Below are 9,739 nucleotides of genomic sequence, written 5' to 3'. Positions count from 1 at the left end.
CTCGTGTGAGTTCGTTGGAACTCGCGACGTGGCCCAGAGTTTACATGGGAGCGAGAAGACCAGATGAAGTGCAAGTATCCCCAGTGGTTCCCAAACGAAACCCCCAGCACTGAAGCTACAACCGAATTTCGGGACGAAATTCCAAACTAACGGGGGATGATGTGACACCCTGTCGAAACACTCTCACACGTACTAGCTTGACAGTGGCTGCCTTAACTTTCGGGACGAAAGTTCTTAAAACTTGGGGATAATGTGACACTCTAGGTTTTCCCGAGCAACCTCCTTGTATTAGGCTTTGGTGTACTTATATTATTAAATGAATGTTGTGATTAACTTGTTATGCTATGTGTTGTGTGTATGATATATCTATACTACTTTATAATACATATCCGAAGGACTTCTTAAAGTCATAAAAATTCCCTTAAAACACTCCTAAAGCATGATGTACAAGTCTTTTAAGCATCATAAAACATCACTTTCCACTTATACCCTTCTCCTCAAATAAACACACGGATTGAGATCTGCACCGTCCATTTTCAAAGAAGCACACCACACGGATTGGGATCTGCACCGTCCATTCAATTTTCAACTCCCGCTCATACCCAATTCCCCATACATCCCTGTCTTCTTTTCATTTTTCATTTGCAGAGGATAGAGAGAACAAGAGAAGAGAGAATGTTAGAGAGAGGGAGAAAGAAAGAGGTATACAGAAGATCGGAAATAGCGTTGTGCTCAGGTATGTGTAATTTTCATCCTAATATCCTTGTCACCATATCTCTAGGTTTTTCTTCACCTTCTTTTTTGGTGAAGACTGGAAACAAGACCGAATACATCTTCATCGCCCTCATATCCACAAACTCGGTGCTTGTAGCTTCCGTCAGACCAGTTGGAGCTTTGATTTACGATTGAAGGATGTGCGAACCGAGATCTAGGGTTAGATCTGGCGAAAGTTTTGGATGATTCTCGATTTGTTATTGTGTTACACACACACTTATACGTACACTTATATTTATACAGACACAAATATATACGCACATATTGATGTATGAAGTTAATTTTGTTCGTGATAATCTCAGGTGAAGTACTCAACGGAACCCGAAAACCCTACGAAATGTTAGTTTTCCGATTATTATTCTTATATTATGTCCTAATTTTGTTCGTGATAATCTCAGGTGAAATACCGGCTGCTGCCATGGAGCCAATGCCGGAAAGTTTTGTGTCAACTGTGGAGGATAGAAAGCTTGAAGATAGAGAAAAATGGTGGAAAATGGGATTAAAAGCAATATCAGATGGAAAACTGGTTGTGCTGCTTTTATCTGGTGGACAAGTATTTATTTATTTCACTTTTTTTTATAATTATGATTCATAATTCTGTTGGTTTGGGAACCATTGATCATTATAAGTTTGTATAATCAGCTTCTTCAGGTTTATAATCAGAATTTGCAAAGTATGTCTGCATATCTACTTTTCACTTTATTATAATGACAAATTCTGATTATATACTGAGAAAGTTCCGGAAGCAGCTTATTCTACAGATGATCTATGGGCAGACTTTCAATGTATGTCCGCATATATCCTGTTTCATTTTATTATATCATCCAACACTGCATTTTAACTTTTTATTGTATTGCGTTTGCAGCTGCTGTAGAAGTTCCAACCACAGGGGCCACTGATGTTACAAAACCCATTGACAACAAGCCCAAGCCCGCATCGGGTATAATAACTGAGCCGATACATGGGATCCTTGTGGTTGTTCTTTGCAAAGAGATGAGGTATTGTTGTTTGTAGATTTTGTTGGCGGTTTTTGAGTTTTGTAACGATTCGGTTGTGGTTTTGTTGTGTGCAGTTGCAGTATGGTGTAGATGAGTCATTCAAGTTGTATGTTAATTCAAAAGGGAATCCAAATTATGCACATATTGAGGTTGATGTCACTGACAGTTTTATAGTTTCATGTGTATTATGTTTTCTGATTTGATGAATGTTTGTGCAGGCGGCTACGGTTTATGGAGCTCTACATGTGCTGTAGGTTAGTCCAGTACTCTACACTGCATGATAGATCTATTCATGAATCAAACGATGTTTTAAGCATGGTGACGAGTTTTGTTATGATTTTTGGGTCGAACCAAACCCGTTTGGTCTGGTTTGACACGTTTTCACACTGTTGTGAAGTTCTTAAAAAGTCAAGACTCGAATGAGTCGGTATCGTGAATAGAGGTTGGAAACCGCTGTTTATCAAGTGATTTTGATTGGCCAATTATTTAAGGCTACATATGAAACCGGTTTATTAAAAGATTTAGCAAAAATGAAAACGGGTCGAATGGGCCTCCTATGTTTTGTTTTGAAATTAGATTGCTATGGTAATACCATAGTTTCTATAATCATATTTAAAGCACCTACTATATTCAATTTGTTTATCTGTTGCTGTTGTTCTTAGATAAGTTGTTCACTTATGCTTTTATCTTAATAGGTGTGTGCTGGATAAAAGTTTCATGAGAAGATGGCATTTGAAAGATAGAACTCCATGTGATAACAAAGGTGCAGTGTTACAATATCATAGGCTAGGGATCCACTGCCAGTCTGTCAACTGTACGGCTAATGGGGCCCGCTAGAGTTATCTGATGAGCTCTGTCCTGTTGAATGTGTTAGAGAAATAAAAAGGGACGGGGAACAACTCACGGTTCTTGAAAAAGCAAAAAACTATAATACATTGGTTGTGGTTGATTTCTATTGCACTTCGTGTGGTAGTTGCAAATATATTTAACATGGTTTTGCTAAATTGTGCAAAGGGTCTGGTGATGAACATGGTTTTGCTAATTTCTTTCTGCTGATTTGGTATGATCAAGAATCATATAATTTGATTTGATTTCGGTATTGCAGCTTGGTATGGACGGACGCAATTGTTATGTCGACGAGCACTATTTGCCAACCTTTTTCTATGTGTGTAAACACCTTTTTCTATGTGTGTAAACTTATTTGATTTTAACAAGTTGTGACAATATTTGAACTCTCATTGAGTTTTTTTTCTTGCTAATATTCAGATGCTTGATCCTTACGGGATTGCAAACTTGTCCGTAACACACGTCGACTGGTCTGAAGGAAAATGGCATCCGAAATCTTACCATGAGCAAGACTTCTCATACCAACTTATAAAAAATATAACGGTATGATTATGTTAAACGAGGATGACGACAACTTGTGACACCATAATATGTTGATTTTAACGCGTTTTGGTTGTTCTTAATCTTGGTTGTGTTTACTAAATTCTGGATAATGCTAAATCATAACTTGAATTATGCAGAAGAAAACCATGGTTATGCCATGTATGTGGAACGGGATCAACCGACCGTGTTACTTATTTGCAAGAAAATTTAAGCCTGATACTCTACACCGCATGATAGATCTATTCACGAATCAAACGATGTTTTAAGCATGGTGACGAGTTTTGTTATGATTTTTGGTTCGAATCAAACCCGTTTGGTTCGGTCTGGTCTGGTTTGACACGTTTTCACATTGTTGTGAAGTTCTTAAAAAGTCAAGACTCGAATGAGTCGATATCGTGAATAGAGGTTGGAAAGCGTTGTTTATCGAGTGATTTTGATTGGCCAATTATTTAAGGCTACCTATGAAACCGGTTTATTAAATTGAAGATGATCAAGGAGATACAATAGGTAAATTGAATAAAAGAGGGGTAGATCAAAAGAACCAGATATCCCTACAGATTTGGTAATTTTTCGTTAGTTAGGCGAATAATTATATTTTGTTGGTTATATCTTCAAAGTAAAAATATATCTTTTCATGGTTGTAACCAGAATCCCATTCAGAAAACGGAGTTCTTGAGAATCAAAGTAGGCGAAGCAAGAGACGCCATTCATACGTACAAAAGAGAAGCCAAAGAAAGCGCGAAAAGATGTTCAAAAGCAGAATGGGCGATTAATCTATGTACCTCAAGGGTAATTTATCAATCTCAACATTGAAATCGTATCCGTTTTTAATAATTCAAACTATGACCCATTGGCGACGACAGTGAAAGTTAAGGAGCGACATTGGTCACACTGTCTGCATGAATTATCATCGGCCGATGAGTTATAGTTTAGATTATTAAAATCCAATTTGCCTTTTTTTCTTTATTATTTTGATTTTTTGGTATGCAGGTATCGGATCTTGAAACTCGATTATATGAAGAAACCATGAAACATCCTTCTGGACTATAACATGTAGCATTTCGATCCGTTGACAATAAGCCCAAGCCCGCATCGGGTATAAAATTCATGATTGTATGTGTTTATTTTCTTTTGTTCAAGTCTTTTCACAAGCAAGCTTTCCGCTTTTAAAATGTTATTCTCATGTCTATGTTAGAATGGTGAACTTGTTTCTCATCTGATGTTAATGTTATTTTACTGATGGGACTACTTGCAGGATTCCATTATTGATGAATGCGTACAAGAAAACTTGTTACACATCTGGTAAGTGGTAAGCCCGTATGCATGTTTATTTATCATCCAGACCGACACCATCCAAGGTAAGTTTCGACTATATGAGTTTATTACTATAATTCCAAGCTAATTCCAGACTAGATATCTTCGTTTCTCACAACCGATGATGTTTTTGGTGGTTCTTGTGACAGCAGCGTAAGGCTTTTGTAACAATCAGCTGGTCGGAAGCAGCTAAGAATGCCTTTGTGGTGGACAATGAATGTACACGCGAATGAGTTCTTGTACGAAAACTCTCTATCCACTGTTGAAATCATCAAAAAGATCGAGACCCCTATTGACAAGCTTCAAGCTTTTACCAATATTCTTAAAAATAGCGACGAAAGTGACAAAACAAATCTGACGATTTACATTGGTGACTCGGTTGGCAACTTGCTTTGCCTTCTAGAAGCTGATATCGGCATAGTTATTGCATCAAGTTCAAGCCTTCGAAAAATCGTAACCCATTTTGGTGTGTCGTTTGTTCCGTTATTTTCTGCTTTAATCAAGAAACAAAAAGAGCATGTCGCAGGAAGTGCATTTGGTTGGAAGGGGTTATCGGGCGTTTTGTATACGGTTTCTAGCTGGGCTGAAGGACATTCTTTCATCATCGGTTCTTGAAATGGAACGTTTCTTCTGTGTTGTTATAGAACAAAGAGGACGCATCTTTACATGTAATAGAATGAAGATGCAACTTGTCATGGCTGTTGATTTTAATATGGGCCATATATTTTCATAAATTTCGTGTATTTTCATCTCAAAACAGGAATTTCTGCTGGTATAATGAATGTTGTCAAGTGGGTATGAATCTTTTCGTGATCTTGTTGACTTTTTGTTTGACTTTTTTGTGCTGTTGTTGACTTGGTCTGATGTTGGTTCTTGCAGGCAGAGTGGTTCTGTTGCTGAGATGAATAGTTTCATAAGCTTGAAGGGTTTATTTTCATAATTCAAGTTTTTGAATTTTTTTTTCAGGTTTTGATTCGATTTTTTGGCTGGTAAATATGTGAATGGTGTGATGAAACCTCTGGAAAACCTACAATTGCACATTAGATTCTATTTTTCTATTGATATGGTAATTTAATTCCTACTTGGATTTTTTTTGGTTCCTCATGTCGATGTATTATGCCAAAGAAGTCATCCAATTTGAGTGTATAAACCCGGTAAATTCGGTTCTCGTCAACAAAGGTGGTGTTTGGTTTTAGAGTATGGAACTGGGGGTATAGATTTGAATATTTGAAAGTGTTTTTAAGTATGTTTGGTGTAAGAATATGGGTTGATACCAATCAAATTGGTTATTCTTCATACCCACCAAACGGATTGGCTTAGAAACCTATATTGATTCTCATTCATTAATAATTGTAAAACCTCATAACCATAGTGATGAACCAAGGTTGTGTTTGGTTTGAGTTTTTTGAATTTAGGTATGTCTGGTTAAAAGGTATAGGTAATTTTTTGACACCCATCAAATAGGTATCCTTCATACCCACCAAGAGGGTTTGATTTAGCAACCAATATGTATTTCCATTCAGTGGTGTCAAATCTCAAAACCATAGTGATTCTTGAATCAACAAAATAATAATACTAATGATAATAACATAGTAAAGTAAAAGTAAATGACTATATTAATAGAAATAAGACACAAAGCATGTCAAAACCTAATTAGCTCTGTAACTTCTTGAAATAAAAAAGCATAACGAGCATGAGAAAAGAAACAAACATTTCTACTCATTTTGCAGCTTTCTAACTACTGAAAACAACATACACTAACTTAGTCACTTTATGCTTCGCTACTAACTCCTTCGATTCATGCTCCTGAAGGTTTGTGCTGCAATCATCTTGTGACGCGTGTGGACTTAACGAGCTTAATGAATAAAACATAAGGATCTTAACAAACCAAACTAACCTGTATTCTTTTGGTTCCGAGTTCGGTGATGATTGTTGGGTGTTCTTAATCACCCAACAATCCTATGAAATTTTCAAGCTTTAGAGTACCAAATTGCAACTTGTTACCGCCGCCGCATCGCGCGGGTCTCTACTAGTATATATATATATATATATATATATATATATATATATATATATATATATATATATATATATATATATATATATATATATATATTTCATATTTCAATTTCTCTACTCAAGTCAAATCTCAGATTCTTAATTTTTGATTTTCTGGAATCTCGAAACCCTAATGGATTCAGTTTTGTTTTCAGGGAGATTTGATTTGCTGAAAGATCAAGAGTCAAGACCACAGCCAGTTACGCCCTGAGGTATATTTTTTATTTCTTTTCGAATTCATGTTTGTCAGACCAAATGGTGGAGGTGTTCGAATTCATGCTTTCGAGTTCATTCTGTTGTTAGAAATGTATCCGAATTCATGTTGTTGTCAGACCAAACGGTGGAGGTGTTCGAATTCATGTACCTTGCACCTCGACTACTGAAAATCAGAAACATTGCAAACTCTCCTTTGCTCTATTGATCCGATTTTATCAGCTCTATAATCCACTAAAACATTTTCCTTTTAACATGTTCAGGTCCTACCAAGCGGAGACTACACTGGATAATAAACCTATCTAAGCGATATGTTGAGACTACACTGTATCCGTTGGTGGACCAGCTAAGGTGCTTTTGGAGATGGACCAAACGGAGGTGTTGCATTTGCTAGAATCACCAGATGCATTGAAGGCGAAAGTTACTGGCATGACTTTGGTAAGTACTCGGTCACCCATGTGACTTATTTCTCATGTTAAAAGTATCATGTTTTTGATTGTGTGGAAGTTTTATATTTGATTTCGAAGATTTTATCGGTGTATAAAACTAGAATTGATTACTATGCTTGCAATTTGCTGTTTATTTTAATTAAAATTTTTAAATGTTTCAGATGCTGGGTAAGAATCTATGGGATGTTTGGAGGATTTGTTGCTGATGTCATTGCTGCCATCGGTCAGGTTTGCAGTTTGCTTGGCAAGTATACTATTCTCAAGTTGGAACAAAGGTATTAATAATGTCCAACTTGCTAAAAACAATCTATTTGTTATTTGCGATGACAGCTAAATTTGAGGTCAAATTTGAGGGTTAGACTTGGCGATGTGGTTTCGTTGCATCAGTATGGGAAGCGCATTCACATCCTTCCTATTGACGGACGATACGATTGAAGGAGTTGCTGGGAATCTGTTTGATGCTTACTTGAAACGTATGTTTTGTTTATAAGCATGTACCTTACTACGGTGCTGTTTATCGTTTATGTTCTGACAGTGGGTTTTTTGTTTGATTTTGCAGCGTACTTTTTGGAAGCGTACCGCCCGTCTTCAGGTACTCCAAGTTGATAACAAACAGAAAACGAGTTCTAAGATGTAAATTATCGGCGCCACCACGTACATAGCCCTAAATTAACAACAGTTTGACTTTACAGGAAGTCGATCAACGGAACGAAAGAATATCATATAGGAGCATCAAATAATCGAGGTAAGTACGAAACCCTTAGTTTGAAGAAGCATACATGCTGAATTAATAGGATAATTATAGCTATTGAAGGATGGATATGATATTCTTAAATTATTTTAATTGGTTAATTCTACTAAATTATGTCTAATTTATTAACTATGAAAATGTAAAATTTGTTGCCACAACTATATATATTCATAGTAACATTTTTTAACTTGAAATTGCTGGAATAAAAGTTTGTACATTATGCTGTTTAGGGGATGTTATACAGTCACATAAAGCTGAGAAATACCATCGTAAATGGCAGTGAAAAAAGTTGGTACAGGGATGGGAATTACATCTGTGCAGGTTTGGAATATATTTTGTTGTATTGGGGCTGTTAAATAGTCATGTAAGGCTGTGAAATACTTTCTTACGTGGCTGGAAGTACATCCACAATGAATTGTGTGTGTATGTGTATATATATGTATATGACTCACTTGACCCATTTCTTTTTCAGGAAATATTTTGCGTTTTCTATTTACCGGAAACGATAGGTGAGGAGTGAGGACTACCAATTTACCTTACATCTCTTGAATTTTAAAAGGAACAATATATATTCACCATCTTTTATCATGCCAGGGTGTCACAAGAATCTTCTTTGGGAGTTCTAAAACCTTTAGATTGCCTACTTGGCTACTCAGTTGCATGAAAGATGGACTGCAATTCCAAGCGCCAACGCCAACGCCAACTAGAGGGAAAGGGAATAACTCCATAAGTTAATGTAAGTTGATCACTACAATAACTTTAAAGCTATTAAAATTAGTGTATTAATCTTATTTGTTAAATACAAAGAATTAATTATGAAAGTCTCTCTTTGGGTGTTTCTTTCTTATGATATGGTTCTTAGCAATTTTACACCCACATCGCTAATTTCAACATGATTATATCCCTGCTTCTCTTGTAAAAAGAACACACCTTTACAGTTGACTTTCGACCGTCGAACATGGAACTTTTAGTTTTTTTTCACATTCCAAGCTCATCGAATTATTGGCATATACTCATGTTTGTGAATCAAATGAATGTGAATCCTACAGCTGAGCTGGTAAATGAATAATCATGTGTGTGCATGAAGAGCTAATTTAAAGCCCTAAGGCGTTTTCCCAATTGCCTCACGGCTCACGCCTTAGGTGCAGTTTCTAAAACAAAGGTTTGAATTGTTGATAACTGGTGACGTGCTGGCCTTTTACTAACTGTTTTGTTTCTTGTACAGGAATATGTAAAATAACATGTTAAATGGATTGATAGATGACAAGTTACTAGCCATTTCCAATTTTAAAATATGACGGGAATCCATTCAATACTCCTACAATTATTGCCCCACCTGCATCCCCAAACACAACACATCCATGGGTTCTGGAACACCTTTGTCACATAACATTCATGCCTCATATATAACAGACCCTTTGCTCAACCAATCGATTATGTTAATAAATGTAATCTGATTTTCTTTAAACTTTTTTAGTGTTAATGCTACATTTCTATGAAAATTTTAATGATGATTTGAATTTAAAGGAACTGGTTTTCAGTTTCCAACTTAATAGTTTGTGACAAACTAGACTGGGCTATTTTGACCCACTTGGATTATGTCTTATCTTTAACAAGACAAATGATTTGAGCTAAAGGGGGTGACTAAATAGAAATGGATCAGATTGTTTAAAAGCTGTAATCAAATACATAAAAACCTCCCACCAAGCTGAGCTAAAGGCGTTACCTAAATGGATTAGATAGACTACTGATAGTGTTGATCAAGTGCTCCTTATGAAACACTTGTAGATGTA

At 36.2% G+C, this 9,739-nt stretch overlaps 1 long non-coding RNA gene across 28 annotated transcripts; it reads left to right on the top strand.

The window, feature by feature from the left end:
- Positions 1 to 582: 582 nt before the first annotated feature.
- Positions 583 to 9,499, top strand: LOC110873699. 28 transcript variants are annotated; one of them, XR_002555329.2, is made up of 25 exons: positions 607 to 736; positions 811 to 933; positions 1,018 to 1,076; positions 1,173 to 1,559; positions 1,640 to 1,772; positions 1,847 to 1,921; positions 1,991 to 2,026; positions 2,468 to 2,535; positions 2,878 to 2,937; positions 3,039 to 3,161; positions 3,299 to 3,723; positions 3,810 to 3,950; positions 4,152 to 4,274; positions 4,417 to 4,519; positions 4,625 to 5,270; positions 5,355 to 5,541; positions 6,689 to 6,745; positions 7,010 to 7,184; positions 7,357 to 7,423; positions 7,526 to 7,668; positions 7,755 to 7,787; positions 7,888 to 7,940; positions 8,419 to 8,455; positions 8,541 to 8,682; positions 9,172 to 9,494. It is a non-coding gene; the product is annotated as an uncharacterized LOC110873699 (long non-coding RNA). The 28 variants fall into 28 exon arrangements; XR_002555335.2 differs by having other exon boundaries at positions 610 to 736; positions 872 to 933; XR_002555333.2 differs by having other exon boundaries at positions 611 to 736; positions 872 to 1,076; positions 1,173 to 1,327; positions 1,417 to 1,559.
- The last annotated feature ends 240 nt before the right edge of the window (positions 9,500 to 9,739 follow it).

The sequence above is a fragment of the Helianthus annuus genome, chromosome 8 (assembly GCF_002127325.2).
Source record: "Helianthus annuus cultivar XRQ/B chromosome 8, HanXRQr2.0-SUNRISE, whole genome shotgun sequence".
NCBI classification, from domain to species: domain Eukaryota; kingdom Viridiplantae; phylum Streptophyta; class Magnoliopsida; order Asterales; family Asteraceae; genus Helianthus; species Helianthus annuus.
The sequence above is the reverse complement of the archived record's forward strand: the minus strand, read 5'-3'. Positions and strand labels throughout refer to the sequence as shown.